Genomic DNA, 23,753 nt, shown 5'->3' on the forward strand with positions numbered 1-23,753 from the left:
ATGTCATATTACTTCGCACTAATGTTTTATAAATATATATGTATATGATGTATAATAATGTTTTTGTCTTCATATTTAGGTGTCTATCCCACCATACTGAGTTAAGTTGTCGGATTGCTGTTCTTGTTTGTCCTAATCATTGTGTAATTTCTTTCTCTGTTGTTGCCTTTTTCGTGATTATAAACCCCAAGTATTTGAATTTATTCTTTCCTTTGATTATTACGTTGTCATCAATCTGTAGATCTTCTATGTCTTCTTCACTTGTAGATAGGTACTCTGTTTTCGCGAGGTTAATATCTAGGCCAGCTAGGGAAAATTAACAATCATCACATATATTATTCAGGTAACCCCAATAGAACACACGAAGCTGGAGTGGGTATAATTTTAAATCAAAAAACAGCCAGACATCTTAAAAACTTTGTACCCATATCAGAAAGAATGCTCTTCCTTCAACTTGATACCTACCCAATAAGAACTAAGATTATGTAGGTATATGCCCCTACCGCTGACAAACCAGACGACATAAGTGAAGTATTCTATAAAAAATTATCCAACACCTTTCTAAAAAGGATCTAACCTTAACCTTATGAATTATTTAAAAGCCAAGATTGGTAGAAGAAAATCGGAAGAATTCATAAGACAGTTTGGGCTTGGAGAAAGAAATGAGCGAGGAGACCGATTGGGTAAATTTGTATCAGAAAAAGAGTTTGTAATTACCAACACACTCTTCAAACTTCCATACAAAGGATTATACATGTAGAAATTACCTCAAGGTACTTTAGGCCACATAGTCAAAAATCTAATAGATTACATCATAATTAATAAAAGATTCCGTAACAGCATAACATCAGTCAAGACGTATTCAGGAACCGATATCAAGTCAGACCACAACCCACTGATTTGCAAAATGAAGGTCAGGCTAAAGAAGATTTGACTTAGTGTCAACCCAAAATACGACATCAGGCTACTCAAAGACCAACGCACAGAACAGAGTGTAAAACAGTATATACATAGCAATTTAAATATCGTTATTAAAACTGATTTAATAGACCAGGAGCTTGAAAAACTGCATAGAGTTTCACAAGGCATACAAAAAAAATCCTCAAACCACCAAAAATTAAGAAAAAATCGTGGATGACAAATGAGATACTAGATATGATGAAAAAGTGGCAAAGGGTCAAAGATCAGGACAAGACATACAAAAGAATGCACAAAGAGATCAAAAAGACAATCAGAAAGAACACATAGCTGAGAGAACAATGTGCGCAAATAGAGCTGTTACACCAGAAACACGATTCATTCAATATACACAAAAAATTTAAAGAAGCTGCAGGCTTATACAAGCCTAAAAGAAATGGATGTTTGGCAGAGAACCAAGGTAATCTACTACTAAGTGTGGTATAGAGACTAGACATTTGTAAGAAATGTGTGGAAGTAACATTTGCAGATGAAAGGCAGATTGTCATTGAAGACACAGAATACCAAACAGAACCCCCGACATCATCCATGAACATTTTATGATCCAAGTTATTGATGACATATACAGTAAACGAGTAAAAATGTATAACTCAATAAAATAATGATACTCATTAAATACCGCCACGGAAAAATGAAGGTAAGAACTGACTCAGCTTCGTTTTTTCTTAGATTGGCACTTTAAATTGAAGCGCGCTGGCAAAATTTTTAATATCTAGACTTCTGTAGCACGTAGAACCTTCATTTTTTTTAAACTTCGTTAGCTTAATCAAATAATAAGAATTGTGCTATTTTGGCTTTCAAAAAATCAAAGAAAAATAAATAATTACATTTTTCCGTAAAAAAAATATTAAATGTTACTGTTATATCGTAAGAAATATTTAAATTTTATTAATAAAAAGTGTTTAATAATAATATAAATAAATAATAATTATTATAAATTAATAAAACAACTTTATTTTTGTTATTTTTTTTTTCGAAAAATAATTAATTTTATTTAATGAAGAAGTGATTAATAAGTATAAATATCATTTTTTTAGTTCACCCCTTCACTTTTCCGTGACGGTATTTTACATATACTATCACTTTAAAGACATAACTTTTTACTCCTTCTCGATATATAAGTGAACCACTTATAAAATGTAGTATAAGATTTAGGTATTCGTCTATAATCTATTTAATTTTCAGCTCTTAACGTTAATAAACAATGGACATATCTTGGTTCCTATTAGTCATAGGTTTTGTTGTTTTTTGAAAAGTTGTGTTTTATAAGTTTTGTCTGAAAAATTCTTCCTTTATTTAACGATCCTACTGATGTATTCTTGTTAAATTAAGATCTACATGTACATAAGTTTCGCTTTAACAATAATAGTAGATATTTGAGACGTAATTGATTTTGGTGATTATGTCTCTAATAATCTAATGATTTGCAATGCTGGTTCCACGGTTAAGTACGCAATTCTCAGTTGCTCAATTACACTGTAATTGATAAAGCCAGTAGGAGGCAAACAGAGCTGAAACTCCAAGAAATGACCATACAAGAGAGATAAATCTTGTAAATAATGTAGCAAATATTTAATGTGTCTGCCAATACAGGCTATAGCCTGAGAGCTAAATGGGAGATAAAAATTTATAAGCAGTTATTTAAGCAGTATGAAATTTCGTTGTGGTAAAAATTTTAACCGATCTCTAAAATCTAATATATTCTAATTAAATAGAATTATTATTTAATAACATAAAAAATAGATAAGTCAGAGAATTTTATCTGTTTTAAACCTTTGCTAGGCTGTTTCAGAATTTATTTAGTTAATTTCCAATGACCACCTACAAGTAATAAGTAACAAAATCCTTGATAGAAAAAGTTATAGAATACAACAAGTCGTTTATATTAATATTTGTAGAATTTGAGAAAGCATTTTATTCAGTTCAGCATATTTCCATGTTCAGAGCTCTTATATACATAGTGCAGTATTGATCATAGATACACAAACCTTCTTTGAAATTTATATTAGAGCGCCACCACTGCAGTGAAAAGGTTTAGATTAGATAACGACTAGAAGAAAGTGAAAATTACATTGGTGAATTCCGCTATGGCGTTAGAAATGAAAGAGGGAAACTCTGGTTAACTTTCTACAAAACAACAAATATTTTCGCTATCGTCTGACGGAAAAACATGAAAAGAAGTCGATTACAGTGGAACTTGGATATTACGGCCTCGGTAGTTACGTCATCTCGGTAATAGGTCCGAGATTTTTTTTTTAAATATTTTTATTAGGCCGGCCAAAAACTATTCAATAATATTATTAAAAACCCGGTTTTATTAGCTAAAAATAAGGTAAGCCTCATCTATAGCGTCATAAAATTTTACAGTAGGTTGTTGTTTTTTATTTTATGAAGAATAAAGTGAAATGTGTTTCCGGCTTTGCAGCATTGTTCCTTCCAAGAATGTGAGAAAGCCCGAGTATTTCTTCTGTGTACAGTTATATGACCTTTACTGTTTTCTTCTGTTACTATGATTACTCATTTATCAGTGCCATTCTAACAGTCAAATTTTCTGTTACAGAACAGTCAGTTTAAGCTTCGCTTTGTTTTAAGATTTTAATTTAGTAATCACCTAGTTGACCAATATCAACCTAGTTTTCTTACCAGCCAACTACACCAGTGCCTATAGACCAAGAAATCGTAAGAAGTTTAAAGTGCTATTATTGCAAACAGCTTTTGAAAGGGATGATTTTTTGTATGGACAATGGGGAACCCGTGAACATAACCATCTTTGATACAGTTCAGTTTTTAGACAATGCGTATAGTGCAGTTACGTAAGTGACAATTTGTAAGCACTTTCGTCAAGCTAAATGGACTGTAGTTTCTCTCAATGTTCAGGATGTTGACGAGGATGACAAAATGCCTTTGTCAGAGTGAATACACACTTTTTCATAAAAAATGTAAGTTTCATATACATGATATGATTTATTTCTTAATTTTTTATCCTAAATGCAGTTGTAATAATAAATAATGCTGTAATAAAATTGTACTTCGTTAAAATTTCATTTTTTTCTACCTCTTTTATAACGTCACTCTGATATAGCGTCATTTTTTATTGGACCCATTTCTATTGGACCGGATGTAACAGTAATAAATACGGTCTCTCTGGTTAGCGAGATATATAAATACAGAAAAGCTAAAGGCCAAAAAGAAAAATATACTAATAAGCTAAAAATCGCCAAAGTACTAAATCTAGAACAACTCAGTCTAAATAAAATTAACTTAGCTATAACAAAAGAACTACTGAATCTAGCAGAATATGCTGAAATAATGAAAAGAGCTCCTTTCACTAAACAAAATGCCAGCAGTAATATAAAATGCCATTAAAGAAACGAAAAAAAAAAAAATAAAGCACCGGGTAATGATAGAATTCTGGCTGAAATGTTGAAAGAACGCGATAAAGAAGTGGTCAGGTAACTAAAAATATGGAAATATGGAAGTAAAAAAAAGAGGGACAATGCAGATTTGAAATAATTATCAATAGAAAAAGCCGGCTTCAGAGAAGGGCTGAGCACATGGGACCCTCTACACATACTAAAAATTTCAAATAGAAAAAGTTAACGAATACAAATTACCAATCTGTGTAGCATTTATAGACTAAGAAAAAGCTTTTGACAGCATAGAATTATGGATTATGGGCTATTGAGGAAGCACTGGTTAATAGCTAAATATATTCTATAAATCAGCAGAATAGACTGGAAAAAAAAATATTATAGATATAGGATAATAATACATAATATATATATATATATATATATATATATATATATATATTATATATATATATATATATATAAATATATAATTATATATATATATATATATATATATATATATATATATATATATATATATATAAACATGCGGAAATTGTAGTCATAATGGATAACCTATTATTCATGACTAGTTTCTTTTATATATACCATTTATTTACTTAAGTTTTGCTACATAATAATAAAAATTTATCTGTTGCATTTGATGTAAGGTGTGTGGTTCTTTTTAGTATTTTTTATCCCCCGAGACCTTATCATGAACTGACTTTGTCTTGTATCAAAATGTCTAATTTTTTAAAATAATTGTTTTTTAAATATTACAGTAATATATGTTAACAGAATCGTTTTAAAGATCCGATTATGTACACCTCTACATAAGATCGAGAATATAGGCGACCGATGTTGAAAGAACGGGGTTCGCCATTAGAGCCATTATTTGAGACTGGTGGCATGTGCACTCGAGCAAAAATTGTGTTGATCTGGGAAATTTCATAAATATTTCATTGAAGCTTTTGTTTTAGTCCGTGAAACGGATTTAGGAGCAAATTAAATAAAACAATGTATGGAAAAGGAGATAAAATTACACGAACAAACAATTCAAAGGCATTTCTATGTAATATTTTACAATTGTTAACAAAGGATGCCATATAAAAATCGTTTTATTGTTTTGACATTTTTTACAGATGGGTTTAGTTGGTGAAAAATATTTTTTAATTAACATTTTTTTTATATCCATCGGTTCATAAAACACTATTTAATGACAGTCATAGGATTGAGGATTACAAAAAATGAATATATTACAAATAAAAAGTTAGTTGCGGTATAAAATAATTGTTTATTTAGCGGGTTTAATATATATATATATATATATATATATATATATATATATATATATATATATATATATATATATATATATATATATATATATATATATATATATATATATATATATATATATATATATATACATAGATTTGGATTTAAGTATCTTCTGTTAAATTATATCATTGATATGTGGCCTTTAAAGTCATATTCCCAAGTTACTTTTTTAAACCTTGTTTCAAACCTTGTTTTGTATTTCTTTGGAACCAAACTATTTCATATTATTGAATTATCTAATTCATACCTAATAATGAATTAACAAATATTTTTGTCAGGTTTATTTAAGTAGATAATATGGTTTAACTATAGTAGGTACCAATACCAGATCACAACATATGGATGCGAAGTGTGGCCCCTAAAAGACAGAACAGACAAAATGCTTAGAGCAACAGAAATGGACTTCTGGCGCCGCTCGGCGGGAATCTCCAGACGCGACAGAATAACAAACGAGAGAGTCCGAGAAATCATGGGGGTTACACATAATATTGTTGATGACATCAAAACGACACAACTCAGATGGTACGGACACGTAAGGATTATGCCGGAGAATAGAATACCAAGACAAATTCTTGAATGGCAACCAAGAGGTAAGCGAAGACTAGAAAGGCCTAGAAGAAGTTCGAGAGAAGGAGTTGATAAAGAAATCAGAGAAAGAGAACTGGAGGACGATCTATGGAACGATAGAATGAGATGGAGATTGGAAATCGAAAGACGTCGAAGAACGTTGTAAACCGACATTATATATATATATATATATATATATATATATATATATATATATATATATATATATATATATATATATATATATATGTACCAATAATTAACAGGATGAATATTAAATACTGCAGCTAAGAAAATAGATTTAAGAACAATCGCCACATCTCAGCATTTATACGAATGAAGCCACTCCTACCATGCAGAAAATAACTTGGAAATCAGAGTACGTGCATTCGATGTTATATATTCAATATAATTATATGAAGCTGAGACTTGGCCATTTAAAAAATGCAATTTAAAAAGAACCGAGGCTTTTGAACTCTGGTTATATCGCAGAGTATTAAAAATATCATGGACTAATAGAATTACAAATAAACAAGTACTGGAGATGGTTGGTAAAGGAACAGAACTAATCACCACTTTACAAACGAAAAAACTGGAATACCTAGGCATCGTGTTGAAAGGATCAAAATATAAAATTTTCAGACTCATATCCATTTTCATCATAGTACAGGGAAAGATAAAATGAAGAAGATCTGCTGGCTGAATGCAGAATTCTTGGTTGGGGAATATACGTGATTGGTATCAATGCACATTTATTAATTTGTTTAGAGCAGCAAGTTTAAAAATAAAAATAGCAAATATGATTGCCTTCCTCCGTGAGGAGATAGTGCTCAAAGAAGAAAAATAAAGAGGAGGGTACAATCCGTATAATATATTCGTTAGTGTAAAAGTAACTAAACTATTAAATAAAACTGTCGCAACCTTGATCCCCAAAACACAATGTAGACCCATGAATTCTACATTATCAGCTGCAACGAATCCTAGAAAGTCTCTTTTCAAACAACATTTAATTTTAAAAAGACAAATTGGGGAGAGTTTGACACATAATTGGATTAAGAAGTGATAAAAATAGTACCAACACCAAAAAACTATGAAACTTTTGTAGATCTTGTAAAATAGAGAATAAAAAAATATATGCTTAGAGGCTACCGGACGGAAAATATTGTAGGTCTCCATGACAATTCCAAAAAGCTTTTGCAGCAATCCTAACAAGCATATGACAATGATTCGTGCTCCAATGAAACTATGACGCTTAATAAAGAGCCAATGAAAGTAGTATTTTACTCAACTAAACTCCAACCGAAAGTTAGAGTAGTATGTTGGCGAATTACGTATTGTAGGCATGCTTGAAAATTGCTTATAAAAAACCTTAGTAATGATCCTACAAACCAACAAACCAACAAGACAAAAATAACGCCGGATTAGATTGTACATCACTGTCTACTGAATGAAAAAACGTATTTAAAACAAAACAAGCTAATGTTAGAATCGCATATAGGCAATGAAAATAATACATAATGACAATCACCCATGAAGAACTTCACGCAGTTTTTTCGGTAATGAAAATTGGTAAAGCAGCAGGTTTGGATAATAGAACAAAACAGATCTAACATTTTAAAAAATAAACAATAAATTGGATCGTAGTAAAGATCAATTTAGGCGTATTGGTTTTTAAAATACCTTTTTTTTATTTTAAACCAATTATAATTTAAGAGTGCTGGCGAAGCCAGAAACTTTCGACCATACGAAATACGTTTTTTTATAATTTAAAAAGTTTTGAACAGATCATACTAAACAAAATCTACACCATCATAGAAGAAAATCTAATACCATAGCAAGCTAGATTCAGAGCAGAAAAGCTTTTTACAGCCAAATCGTGAATCTTGTACAGTACATCGAGACCGACTTTGACAAAAGAGAAATAACAGATTCATCTTACATTTACTTGACTGCCTCGTATACCACCGTTAACCAATAAAAATTGCTATTAAAGCTATAAAAAATGACCAAAAAATTAGGCTGGTGTGTCTGCTAATGTGTATACTTTAAAATCGTTGGTTTATTGTTACATTACAATCCAGGAAGAGCCTATGGAGAAATGGACTACCTCAAGAAAGTATGCTAGTACCTGTTCTGTATTATATTTACACTAATGGCTTGCTAGATCACTATGATACGAGGCGCCTTGTTTATGTTAGTAATACGGCGCGGCGGTAGCTACACAAAGGAGAGATTTTAAATACGTAGTAACCAAATTGTCGGCATCGCTGGAAGAAACTCTGCAACTAACATCTGAAATCATCAATCAAGAAAATAGTTAAAATAACATGGCGAAGAGAATTACTGTAGAAGTGTAGAATATTTGGGGTTAAATTAAACCGCACTTTCATATCAAAAGGTCACTACAAAAACCCAATAGCAAATATTTTCTCAAAAAATAACAAAATATGTAAGCTAGCTGGAGAACGTGTAGGAAGAAAATTACCCATAACTTTGTATTGCTCTGCTGCAACATAATATTCAGCTCAAGCTTGGAATTGCTACGCTCACACAGTAAATAACTTACATCTGCTAACGAAAAAGCCAGAGAGTAACTCACACCATCCCATGTTTAGCTAGCTAAGGCAGCTATCAACCTTGAAATCTCGTAGGAGCTGCATGATTACCAAGCCACCAATCCAAGCGACCGTTGAAGGTCTTTGCCTATAGCTTTGGAAAGAGGCGTCAGTTACAGGTGCTGGGGACAAAAAAAGAAGAGATAGCCAGAGGCACATAAATAACTCTATACGACATGGAAGATCTTAATAGACTCATAACTGGTACGTCACAGTGTACGTCAAACTTAAAAAGATAAGACTATATAGATAACAAGTGTCACTAAGGGAAGTGCAAAGTCCCGAATATCTATTGTTTTGTACTTGACCCAGGCATGTACTAACCTTGATCTAATGGCAGCTAATAATAAGGTCATCCAAGTCTCGAAACATCGGCAGTATCAAATTTACTGAAGTGATCTGAACACGAAAAGTAATTAACAGAAAACGGAAATGTATTGCAATGACATGTATGTTATGTTATGTCAAATCACATGCCTCAATTAGTACAATAAATAGATGTGTTACAAGATATATTTACAAATAATGACATAAGTATTCTATATAGACATACAAGAATAAAGCGGCACACTTTTTATCGATTTATTTAATTGTCCGGCAAATAACGGTGCTAACGTCCCAAAAAAAATAACGATTATTAATTACTGGATGAAAGGAAAAGCTTACTTCATCTGGATTATTCTTAGCCACTACAGACCATTAACCTCCATTATTTTACAAATCGATGAGATTTGCGCTAACTAATATTAATGTCGATGAAATTAAATAAATTCAGTGACACTTTATTGGCTTTTCATTGATAAATGATTTTGCCAATAATGTAACCCCGTTGGTAATACAAAGAAAGTGTTTAGTTCAAATTGTTTTTTTAACTTTTTCTAACATTGTAAATGTGTGACGAATAAATGAATAATTTAGAACAAATATCAAGTGAGGAAAAATATTGATTAGCAAAAACTATTTTTGTAAAGTTATAAATATCACATGTTTGTTATTTTTATTTTAATAATTATTTTATTTTAATTTCTTTTGATTCTATTGATTTATTAACTTTATTTTTTATTTTCTTTTTCTTTTTATATAGACATGATTCTCTCTGTTTTTCAATATGCCTCCAGTAAGTTGTCGTTCCATCGTTTTCGTGGTCTTCCTACTGATCGGCTTCCTATTGGGGAACCGTCTCTTGCCGTCTTTACTGCTCTATTTGTTGTAATTCGGCTTATATGGTCGTTCCATTTTTCTCTTTTATTTCTTACCCAGTTCTTGATGTTTAGATGTTTAGAATTTTTATTATAAGAATAGTTGGCATCACTAGCGATGGACTGCACAACACCGTGTTAGCACCTCTTTCTTTCGTATTTGGTCCTTCAATGTTGAATATTACCCCTACCACCGCACTCGTACTATTTGCAGCCTTTCGGGCCACCTTCCACACGAGCTTCTCCCATTTTTTTATTCTGGTGCAACGTCACTCTTAGGCACTATACATATTTCTTGAGTGTTAGACATGCCCCCGTACATTTTAGTTTTAAACTTTACCTGTTTGCCCTTTTCCCCTTTAGAATGATGGCCTAGGTTTTGTCTTCGGCGAGTTTCAGTCCGTGCTGGGTCATCCATTTATTTACGATGACTCCTGCGTTCCGAACACGGTGTTTGAGATCTGGCTTATCCAACGCCACTACCAGTACATTGAGATCACTCTCTCCGTATTCGCAGTTTATAACCCCGTCATATGCTAGTTTAAATAGCATTAGGCCCAAAGATCCCTTGGGACCCCAACCATCACGTCGGCAATTATGACCTTCTCCAGCATAAATCTTTCTCTCGGACAGACACTCCGCCACCACATTCATCAGGTAACCAGGACATTCTTTCTTCTCGTTTCCTCGTGATACTGCAGCGTATTAAATGCGTTCCTAACATTAAACAACAGCAGGGCCGCCCAGCGGTGTTCATGCCTTATGTTGCGCAGTGCATCGAGTACACTTACAATTGCATTGATCATGCTTTTCCCTTTACAAAAACCAAATTATCTCGGAGAGAAACCACCTGAACACTCAATTATGTCTTCTATGCGTCCTCGCTGCATCCTTCCATATAGCTTACAAATGCACGGAAAAAGACAGATGGGGCGACTTTTCGCCAGCCTTGGGGAGCAGTACTAACCTTGATATCCTCCAAGGCTCAAGAAAGGTCTGTTCTTCCAGCAGTGCATCCATGTGTTCCAGAAGCTACGCAGATTCCGCCCGTTTTAGACCCTACACTGGCTCAGGTTATATCTGATCCAGTCTGGGGAACCTGCGTGTTTTGAGTGAGCCCAATATCTCGAAAAGTTCATTCACGGTAAAGGGTACGGCCCGCTGAACTCCCTCGTCCCTCGATACTCCATGCCATCTACCGACCGGAAAGAGCTCTTGCTTTACCTTGAGCTTCTTGTCCATAGGCAATTTGTAAGGAGGATACGCATGAAACTTCTTTATGGCGGTCCTGTATATCTGACTCCAGATGTCTTCGTCCAGCTATTTCCAGTGACTACTTTTTCTGTACAAATGTTCTTAACCGTGCGCGGTACTCTTCCTCCATCTACTCGATGACCTCAAGGATGATCTCTGCTCTGTCCCTTGCTCTTGTTAAGCTTCTTATTATTGCTATACATTTATTTCTCAGTGCCTTGATATCCGAATTCTACCAGTGTGGCATCCTGTTGACATTCGGCAACCTATCTTGCTTGCCTCCTTCGTTGCGTTAATGGCTCTTTCCAGATTTTTCACCGTCGGTGATTGGCCCTGCATTATGCTCATTATCTATTTAATCAGCTCTCTGTATACTTTCCAGTCATTCCAATCGCCGCATCCGCCCCCCTACGTCATGGACGCACGGACCGCGTCTCACAAATCCATTTTGCTGTTTTATTTTGACACTAAAAAATATTTTTAAGTCGCGGTTATCTAAATATATTCTTTCACATTTTTTAATGCACTTTACTTTGCTTTTATCTTTATCTTTAAAGATCAGTTACAAATAATAAAATTATATTTTGTGTATCATTTATTTCTGATAAAATTATTCAGATATTCTTATATTATTTATGTTTTAAACAACTTCAAAACTTAATTATAGGAGCTTTCTAAAATGAAAACGGTTTCCTGTTTCATAAAATATTATTTCATAAATCTAAAATAACCACCTGTTCACTAAATCCATCGATTTCTACCAACCTTCACTGCTTATCCTGCCAGAAAAAGCTCCCTCTACAACCGCAACACGTAGAGCCTAAACGCAAAAGGGGTTGCATCTCAAGAAAACGGAAATAGCAATGTGAGAAGGGTAAAAGGGACGCAAGGACATAAAAGGGACAAAGTGACGTGTATCCCAGTTTATTCCATCAGTCATAGTCTATAACGAAGCCATATATTATAATGTGGTTGACCCTTGTCGAATTTTCGTCTAATTTAAATCAAAATTTATGTTACTGATGTAATGTCGGGCTAACATAAAAGCAGAGAAGGGATCTAATTGGCATTCTGTTGGTTTGTTAGTTTAATTTGGAGTATATCATGTTAACGTTGAGAAAGCTACGTCGGTTTGTGAGGATAGGGGTAAGTATATCACGTGTGTTATAATAGTGTTTGCTAATTAACTGCAAACTTTCATCTGACAAGCAACTCCCTTATAACCGTAAATTCAATTAAATGATAAATTTTGTGTAAAAAGGAAAATTAAATGCATCATTTTTAAATACTAAGCGCCCTTTTAAATTTAAAAAGCTTTAATAATTAAATTTGGATTAAACGGAAAAAATTTATCGTTATTAAATTACCAAATGAAAATTTATTGTCAATTTAATATTCTTCTTTAGTTTAGTTCTTATTATTTTTAATTTTTTTTAGAGGCATATTAGTGAATAGGATGGTAATGTCAAAATTGAGGAGTTTGCTGTAAGCAGGATGTAGCTCCATATTTGGTAATTGTTGGGAAATTTAAAAAAACTGTTTGTTAATAAAAGTTTTTATTTTAACCCAAAATACATAATATCAATCGATGACAAAGAGATTTATTCAATGCTTGAGACTATTTTCAAGTAGATAATTTTTGAAAAAATAAGAAAGAAAATTTAAAAAAGTTAGATCTGCATCTTTTGCACCAAACACAGAAGCATAAACTCTTTTATTCGGTTACAACAATCAAACGACTATGGTTTGCCTTCTACACAAATACGAAAAAGTCTGTAAAAAGAGACAGGTTGGTGTCAAAAAAATAGCTTTGAGGAAAAAAAAATAAAACACTAAACACACGGGCAAACACATCCTTTATTCATCTACCTGATCGTCATCATCCGTTCCAGTGAACGTGAAAACTCGGAAGGCCAGTAGATATACTGACTTTAATACCATCTAAATGTTCGTCGGTGTACTGGAAAATTCGGTATTTGGAAATCTGGAATCTTTGCTTTTCTGCATCTAGGATAACTTTTTTAAAATGTTCTTTATAGTGACCACTAAAGTTCAAAATGTAAAAGTACCAGAATGGAAACAAAATAAACTGTTTGGATTATTGTTTAACAAAACCAGCATATTGTTGGGGGCTGAAAACGTAGTGTTTCTTCCTTAAAAACTATTCAATAACTCCAAAGCAGCGATCACAAGGAAGAAAGCTATGTCCTGGCTCAGGTAAGCGGTGCTCTATCTTGTCAATAGAAGACAACTGTATAGAGACTGTACAAATCCAGAAACTGAATCATTACTGACTTTTTGTTTTGCACAGCAGCGTTATCGGAGAAAAGGTATAAAACTTAATAACATTTTTAACGATTATATTTTTTATGTAATGGTACAAAAATGACACTACTTCGTTTGGTGACTTTCGAGCCGTAGTTTCATCATACATATAAAAGTGTGCTTGATTTTTCTTACCAGAATGGACGCAGAAGTTGTATGTCCACAACTGGCGTTTGTAGAAAGCTTCCCCAGCAGGAATTTTTGGAAGTGGAAAATTTTGTTGGAAGTCGAAGGTCAGAACCTCCCTTCGTCGCTATGCTTGCACAATGTGGTTTTTTCCTTCAGCTCCTTGTGAAACAAATCGGACTTTGCTATGCTACTTCTTTTTCGCTGCTAAAACTTTTTGTTTATTTTCATGGAGGATCACATCTTTGAGTTTGTTATCTAAGACATCACATTTTTTGGACGTATCTGATCGGGGTGAGCCAAACCTGTAGTTGAAGTTTTCTTTGAAGTATCGATAGTAGAAGCTATAGGGACTTTGGGTTTATATTTAGGATTGCTAACACTTTCTGGTTCGTAAAGTTCCAAATAGAGTTGATGCATCTTCTTTACATTTAGATTTGGAAATAAATATAATCGACGGGATTTGTTTCTACTACAATGCGATTTACGCCTTGGAAAGCTTTAAATGTGCATGTTTACATTTTTGAGTGTTTCGTTAAATTTTCGGTTGAGTCCATTTGTATGTTTTCCTTTGTTACTAGGTGGCGCTGCAATATCTCTGTCGCGTAAAGTTTGAGCAATGAGATTAACACGTTTCCTTGATATGCCGTGGATTGAACCAAAAGCATGTCTACAATCTCGTTTGGATAGCTTACCCAGTTTTATAAAGTATTTGTGGAAACAAGTGCGGTCTTGCCTTTCATTAGTCTTTTTTGAGTTCTTTGAATAGTAGTAGTTGGAATCAACCCTCCGAAATAGGTATTTTGCAAATCTTTGTCGCCTATTTTGGTAAATTTTGTAAGACAACTTTTCTTGTTTCTTCAGTTCGATCCAGTTACTCTCGGTCACTTCTGTATTCCTTTTTAGTTCATATACATTTTCCCTTCTGCAACAGTTTTTTTTTTCATATTTCTTATCCAGAGAGTGGGGTTGGCACTTTTTCTATTTTTGGTTACAGAAACAACTGGGGACTCTTCTGTAGGCTTCATGTTGACAGCAGGTTTAATGTGTTGTTTTTTACAGAGGTACGTTTCTTCTTCGGATGCTTTCTCGTAGCTGCGACATCACTATTAAAACAACTTTCATGAGAGCTTGTAGGTTCATAGTCTGACTCCCCAGCGCTAAACGAATCTGACTCGGTTTCGCTCATTTTTACACGACGTTAAATTTTTACACGAACAATTAAACCGCATGAAAATGCACTCCGCGCAGTAATGATAGCGCCTAAAAAGTCAAAACAAATCAGCTGCCCTGCCGGCCCAGCGCCAAAAGAAGATGACCTTGCATTCCACGAAAATCACCGAACATTCACAATCGTTTGGTGCGAAAAGGATGGAGGTCCGCAGATGTACCCTTCTTGCACCAAATAAGTGAGGAGGCAGATTCATAAAGACGTATAATTCCTTTATTTATTATCGGATCTGCATCGTTCTTATACCAGTCAATCCGCCAATTTTTTTTAATTATGGCATATGTTTCCACTCAAAATGGTCTAAATGTGGAGCTGCACCTTTCTTACGTCAAACTCCTCAATTGTCATTTTTTTCTGCATAGAAGGAACTTGGACATTTTAGTTAAAAAGAAATAAGTATAAAACTCAGTCACAATCAATTTATTTTACCACTAATGACCATTTTCGCAAACTGTAATTTTTTATGCATACCCAGTTCAACGGTATTTGACTAAATGCTGACATTACAATAACCTGTTTTAATGTGCTTTCTAGTATAAAATATATAGCAATAATTCTTCTTCTTCTTCTTTAAGTACCATCTTTGTTCCAAAGGTTGGCGATCATCAGGGCTATACGTATTTTCGAAACTGCTGACCAAAACAATTCGTTGCTGCTACAGCTATACCATTCCCGTAGATTCTTTAGCCAGGAGTTTCGTCTTCTTCCTATGGACCTTTTTCCTGCTATTTTCCCTTGCATAATTATTCGAAGCAGTTCATATCTTTCGCCTCTTGTAATGTGTCCCAAGTATTGCAGTTTTCGTTTTTTGATCTTAAATATGACTTCCTTTTCTTTATTCATTCTTCTCAAGAACTCGACATTTGTGACTCTCTCGGTCCGTGATATTCTCAGGATTCTGCGATACATCCACAGTTCAAATGCCTCTTATTTTTTGATATCAATCTTTTTCAACGTCCATGACTCCATTCCGTAGAACAGCACAGAAAGTACGTAACATCTCATCAGGCGAAGTTTCATTTCAAGGCTCAAATCTCTTCCGCAGAACACTCTCTTCATTTTAGTGAATATGGATCTGGCTTTTTCTATTCTTATTTTGATTTCTGCTGAGCTATCGTTGTCTTCATTTATAAAAGTGCCTGAATATTTGTATTTGCTAACTCGATCAATAATTTCATTGTGTAAATATAAATTTTGAACATTTTGTGTTGATTTCGATATTACCATAAATTTAGTTTTCTTTATGTTCAAAGTTAGTCCATATTCTTCGCTGCAATCTGCTATCTTATTTACCAATGTCTGTAGCTCTTCAAGTGTTTCTGCGATTAGAACGGTGTCGTCGGCAAATCTCAGATTATTTAATCCAACACCATTTATTTTAATACCTACGGATTGCTCAAAGAGTGTTCTATTCATTACGTCTTCGGAATAGAGATTAAACAGGATTGGTGACAGTATACACCCTTGTCTCACACCTCGCTATATTTCAATTTCTTCAGTGGTATTATTCTCTACTCTCACTACTGCTTTCTGATTATAGTACATATTTGCTATTTGTCGGATGTCTCGTTTATCTAAATTCTTTTCTGTCAGGAGTCTGATTAGGTGATCATGCCGCACTTTATCAAAGGCCTTGTTGTTATCTATGAAACACTTTATGTTTCTAAACACTGCATCTTTATAGCAATAATTATGCCACTAATATGTCAGGTAAATAATTTCATCCTAGAGTCTTAAATCTAAGTAACACTAACTTTTCGGAGAGTGAATTGAATTTTTTAGAATTAGATTTGTAGATTTTGTAATTTACTAGTAGGTTACTAATGTAATTTCTTTGTTTTTGGGCGTAATAGGGACTTGTCCCTCTGCCCCTACTTATGTATAATAATAATAAATATCGTATAAGCAGTTTCCGATATACACTCTAGGCCAAAATTAACCGGCCAAAAAATAAAAAATGGGTAATTTTTTATTTCTTATATCTCCTAAACCTATTGATTGATTTAATTGATTTTTTTAATATATTATAGCCTTATTCCTTGACAATATCTTTATAATAGTATTGTTACTAAACAGGTAAATTTTCATTGTATACCGGGTGTACGAATCAAACTGTGTTTTTTTCTTAAAGTTTGCATCACCCTGTGGAATATTCTAGAATTTGTAGAATACTGAAATTAAATCGTGACTATAGCCTCATGCTTTCTCAGGATTTTGTTTTTTGATTAATTTGCTTATGTTGGATAATACAAAAGTTAGGTGCTTTAACAACTAGACATGTTTTTTATCAATTTTTATCCCCGCGGAAGAGAAAAAATAATCTTTTTGAAAAAAAGTCATTTGTTACAGTAAAAATCCAATGAATAAAATCTTCGAACAAAATTCAAATTAACAATATTTTGGAAATCAAAGTCTAATTAAAAAAAAATTGGGTATCAATAATGGGTGTTGCCGCTTCTAGCCCTTAGGACTTCTTGGAGCCGGTTTAGTAATCCATTTATGATATCCTGGATATCAGACTGGGGGATATTGTGTCACTCCTCTATAGCAGCTGTCTTCAGCTCTTTAAAGGATGCAGGGGCTGGTACTCTTGTTCTTATCCATCTTTTGAGATTGTCCCAGATATGTTCAATTGGGTTAAGATCGGGACTGTGTGCTGGCCATGGTAGATTTTGAATCCCGACCTCATTAAAGTACTCCCGGGTAGATCTTTCTGTATGGCAACGTGCATTGTCATGCATTAGTCTGAAGTTATCACCAATGAATGGTGCAAAAGGCATGACACGATCTTGGAGAACTTCTAGCACGTATACTTGGGCATTTACACTGCCTCTGCCAAACACAACAAGATCAGTACGCGCTTCGTAAGAAATACCTCCCCAAATCATGATTGACCCTTCTCGGTAAGCCACTGTTTCGGTTATAACGCAAACCTTTCATTTTGATGTCTATAGACACGTTGGCGTCCATCTGGATCTTTTAGGGTTATTCTGATCTCATCTGAGTACAGTATATTCTTCCATTCCGTCATAGCATATTCTTGCGCAAAATGAAGTCTAGCCTTACGGTGTTAGCGAGCTGGACGAAAAGCCCTTAAGTTTATTTCTGACTATTTCTTCTTCTAATCGTTTGTCTACTCACACTAACGTTTCTGACCTCGAGAAGAGACCTACGAGCTTCAGGAGCGGTGCAAAAGCGATTTCTTAATACTTTAGTGACAATAAAGCGGTTATCTCAAACTGAAGTGCATTGTTTTCGTCCTTGACCTGGCCTGCGGTTGTTCGATCCTGTCTCCTCTAATCGTCAGATGGCATCTTGTACCTTAGTTCCGGGTACATCGAGTATACCAGCGACATTGATTATAAACCACACCCTAGATAGCTCACCTCGTGGTAACCGAAAGACGTATCAACAACTAGATGGCACCATTCGAAAACCGTATCGAGATTTCTTATTCTCTCTCTGACTTGCGAGGAGATAGTAGTAGTGTCAGGGCTGAACTTACCCTATAGGTGTATTATCTGTGATTAGTGTTGTGAGAAGTTATAGCGGAATTTTATCAAAAAAAGGATTTTAAATAAAATGGCCTCTGTAACGCATAAGTGTGTTTACGCGGGATGTTTTGAAAGAAACGATGGAACAAATAATAATATATCTTTCTTTAAATTTCCCCTGAAAGACGTAGAGCGCACAAAAATTTGGCAAAGAAATTGCGGGAATATTGATATTTTATTGATGGATATCAGTGACCTGAAACAGAGGGTAATTTACCAGCATCATTTTGCAGTGGAACATATTTACCAAAGTGGCCAAAGAAAATTATTAAGGAAAAATGCAGTTCCTTTAAAATTTATACAGTTAGCAACTGATTTAGGTGAGTACTCAACTTTGGAAATATTTTTATGTTTGCTTAATGCGCTTTGTCAATGAGAATAATACTGTTAAAATATATTTTATATAAAATCAGTTGATATTGAGTGTTTTATATATTTTTTATACAATTAAATCAAAAGAGATTTTTTTAATATGAATGCGTTGATAGTATCATCATCATCATCATCACTGGCTCGACAACCCTTTTTGGGTCCTGGCCTGTTCCAGGATTATTCTCCATTCTGATCTGTTTCGTGCTTTTTTTCTCCAGTTTTTTATTTTAAGGTTGTTATATCATTTTCTATTTGTTCTAAGTATCTCAGCTTCGGTCTTCCTCTTGTTCTTTTTCCTACTGGCATCTGTTTCAATATTTTGTTTGGTATTTCGCCTTCTTCCATTCTTTCTACATGTCCTATCCAATACAGCCGTCATATTTCCTTATCTCTACACATCGTTGTTCTCGGTTTGAAGTCCTTTCTGCTTTTGTTTAGTCTCTGATAAAATTTTCTTGTCTCTGTTGATTTACTTAGTTCTTGTAGTTCTTGAAGTTCTTTGTTCATATATTCTCTCTTTTTTCTTCGGTGAGTTTTCTTTTTTTCTTTGCGTAGTCGTTGATATTCTTCCTCCTCTTGTCGGGTTTTGTACCCCTGTTGCATCAGTAAATATGCTCTGTTTTTTTTGTCTGTTATGATCTGACATTTTTCGTCAAACCAGTCATTCGTTCTTGTTCTTCTTTCTCTACCTTCTCTTTTTTCTGCGTTATTAGTTTCACTCCAGAAATATTGGAGATGCTTGTTTTGCTTTAATTAAAATTACACATAAATTTCAATGATTACCTATTTTAGGTGATACCCCACCAGTATGCTCTACATACGTTTATTGCGGTACAAAACGTAAAAGATCTACAAGTGGCGATTGTATGGTTAGGTTAACTCCATCGCCTAAGAGATCAAGTAGTAGTCTCAATGATATTTCCAGTTTTGAAATTAATTTGCCCACAAAACTTGAAACTGAATTGACGGAGAAGGTAAAAAAATTGGAGTATCAAGTAAATGTTTTAAAGAAGAAGTGCCGTCAGAAGAACAGTCAGCGTTATAGAAGAACAACAAAAAACAAAAAATCGGCAAAAAAATTCATGTTACAGGTACTGTTAGAAAATAAAAGCAAATACGTGCACACCTTTGTTAATATGCAGTTTTCACACAAAACTCAGTTCACAATGGAGTCACAATGAAAAGGATTTAGCTCTGGCTATATATCTCTTAACTTTGTATTACCTTCAGTAAAAACAATTCAAACTTGGTTGCGTGTCATAAAATTAAGAACTGGTTTAAACAATTCCTTAATTGACAAGTTGAAGAAAAAAGGAGAGACAATGGATGAGTGGGAAAAAATTTGAGTGTTAATGTTTGATGAAATAGAAGGGTTTCAAGATTTAGGTGCTTTAGGAAGAACAAACACAGGTCTGGTTTTCATGATGCGCGGCTTGCTACATAACTGGAAGATTCCTATTTGTTATTTTGTTACAGGTGGTCCAATACATAGCGACAACTTAAAAAACATTGTAGTTGAAGTTGTTTTAAAATTACAAAATATTGGGTATATACCAAAAGTGTTAGTGTGTGATCAAGCATCTAATAATAGAGCTTTATTTAAGCTGTTAGGCGCATGTAAGGATCAGCCTGCAATAGAAATAGGAAATCAGAGGATTTTCACTGTATTTGATACACCCCACTTATTAAAAAGTCTAAGAAATAATTTTCTTAACAAAAAGTTGACGTTTTTTGCCGATTCTAAGCAAATATCGTGGCAAGATATTGAATACACATACAATATCGATAGAACCAATGTGAGAGCACGATGCATGGTGAAATTAACAGACGTTCATATAAACCCTAATAATTTTCAAAAAATGCGTGTAAAATTAGCATCACAAATTTAGTGTGGTTTATAATCAATACCAGCGATATGACGTTGACTGTAACCATCATCAACTAAAGCCTCTGCCCTAGCAGCATCAGTAGAAACGAGTGGCGTTTTTAAAATCATAAACAATAAAGCACTAAAATTTCAACTTATACAATATTCGCTCACAATGATATAAAATTACAATTGTTAATTTTAATTACAAATGTAATTTCATTACATTCCAAATTCATCATTCTAAAACACCCTGTACTCTACAAGATTATATTCTATCTTTTTATTTTATAAATAATATTGATTGTAGATAATTGCTATTTAATGTATGTATTTTTAATTTGTTACATTGTGTTTATTAAATTTATGGTTGTAATTTGTAGTCGTATTATCACATGTCTTCGTCCGGTAGTAAAAAAAAAAATTTTAATTACCAATTTTGTAATTACTGCGGCAGTTATACTTCTTTAAACAATGACAATGTGAAAAAAATTCAAATTTCTCTATTTTAAAAAGTCTATTTGCCTATTGCACAAATTGTCATAGGACTTGGAAATGAATAAAAATTAAATTCTCTTCACTCTTTTGTCTAATTTCCGGAATAATTTGTTTAGCTGGTTTTAAAAAATCTTTTTAAGCTTCATTGGATTGTTCGTTAGTCCCAAATAAAAATGAACGCGAAACAAGCAGAAGCACGTAGATTTTCCTCTCTCTTAACTTCGTGTCCAATTTAGAAAGTTCTTCCCTACCTCATATTTTTCTCTTTTCCGCCGAGCCAGATAACAAAGTGAAACAAATGTAATCACGTTTCTTAGATATTCTCTTTTCAATTTTACACAGCGACGAAATTGTTTGTTTCACATTTAGAATTTGGGAGGCAGGCTCTGAAGCAGCCTATCTGCAAATATTACTTTGTGAGGTTAACTTTTGCATAAACAAACAAACCAATAACGTGAACATAATTTCACAATACATATATAGCTTCAGTCGTAATGAGTTTTTATTTTTGTTAATTTTCGACGAAAATATAAGTATTTAAATTGGATTATAGATAGAAGAACAATTATTACTATCTTTAGAAAACTAAATATAGACCGGGCAAATAAGATTTTTTTTTTGGGACTGTGACTAATCCAGATATCTTACATTTTTTGAAGTTATACTTCTATACGCGCGTTCGAGGTTGGAAATTTGTACGGGAGTGAATTGGGAAAACCATTACATATGTAAGATATAGGTAAGAGAGAGACAGAAGATATATTTTCTCTCTCTTTCTCTCTCGAGAATAGAAATTTTCCTAGTGTAAATATACTTAAGATTTATTAATAATATTATTATTATTTTTTATTTTTATTATTATTTTTTTCAAATAAATATTCTTCCTGGAATTTCTATGATTCGTAATAACCTTTACATTTTTGGAATACAATACATAAATACACACAAACACAGAATACAACCAAAAAACTGACATAATGTTCTAGACAAATAATGACATTGATTAGCCAACTTATTACTTAGAGTTTATGGTCGAATGAGTTGAGGCGCAGTATTTTGAACCAGAAGTCGCGAGTTCGATCCCAATGAGAGAATATATTTTTTTATAATTATTATGCTCTATTTTTTGTCACTTTGGTTTTAAAAATCAAAGAATGGAGAAATCATAATATATTTTTTAATATTGTTTCGCTAATTTTATACATTATTTAATTTTAATTCAATCCTTCATTTCCTATGCTCCTATTACAGGTCAAAGGTTGTTTATATACAGCAAACAATGCACAATCGAACAATGAATAATCAAACAATCGGCCCTATATCTACTACATGTCTCATGTCGTTTTTTTTGATGAGTCATATGCTAGGATTTAGCTAGTTGTTTATTTTGTACTCAGCCAGAGGCCTTCTTCAGGTTAATAAAGCAAATTTTACCTTATAGTGTGTCTATTATCATTCATGGTGTCAATAATTCATACTCAATTCAATCAATCATCAATTCAATCATCAAGAACAAAATATGATTGAAATATGGTGGTTCATATTTATTTCCTAGATGGTGCCGTTAGGTGACCAGAATTACAGTGTGACTTGTCAATGTCATCATAGCCTTTTATATAGATAGATAAGGAACGCAATTTTCGGCATTTGAAAGAAAAGGATTCCTAGTTTTTGTATAAAAAACTATATAAACATTGCACTCTAACAGCATCCTCTGTGAATTGTCAAAATTATGGTTCAATTAAGACTAATAGTGGCGAGTGGAGGGGGAGCCCACAAATCTACGCTTTCAAAAAATGAAAACGCATCTTCAACTTACTACAATTGGATCTACTCAACGGATTTCAATCTTTATTTTTTAAATTTGTATTTTCTCTTTGCGTACATTACAAATATGTAATTAATTAACTAATAAACAGTGTAATTTGTTCAAACAATTTATAAAAAAAATCGTTGTGTGTTTCTTGGTTTGGCCTTCAAAACAACTTGTATGTGGCCCCTGGCAGATGTTCCAAAATAACGAATATCCCTATTCTGGAGGATGCTGTTATAGTGCAATATTTGTACAACTTTTTGTACAAAAACTACGAATCCTTTTCTTTTAAATGCCGAAAATTGCGTTCTTTATTTGTTATAAAAAAATTAGCTGTGAAATAAAAATAAACTAACTTTGGTCCAAATGATCGTGGAACAACTTTTTTTCTATTAAAATTCGTGTAAAAATGTCAGCTTTTCGAATATGAAAAATAATTTTTTCTTCAAACGTCAAATAATGATGACATTACTTATCTAACTTGATCCGGTCAAAGTTTGATGTCTCCGCCGGCAGCAGTTTTTTTCCCATTTCTTTACGGCGGAGGGAAAAATGTTGTCATGGCAACAATATAAAACATGTCACAAAGCAACAATACAAATGTCATTAACAACAATTAAACATCATTTTTATTTATAGTAATACTAAAGGACGAGGCGA

Source organism: Diabrotica undecimpunctata, chromosome 2, assembly GCF_040954645.1.
Source record: "Diabrotica undecimpunctata isolate CICGRU chromosome 2, icDiaUnde3, whole genome shotgun sequence".
Taxonomy (NCBI): Eukaryota; Metazoa; Arthropoda; class Insecta; order Coleoptera; family Chrysomelidae; genus Diabrotica; species Diabrotica undecimpunctata.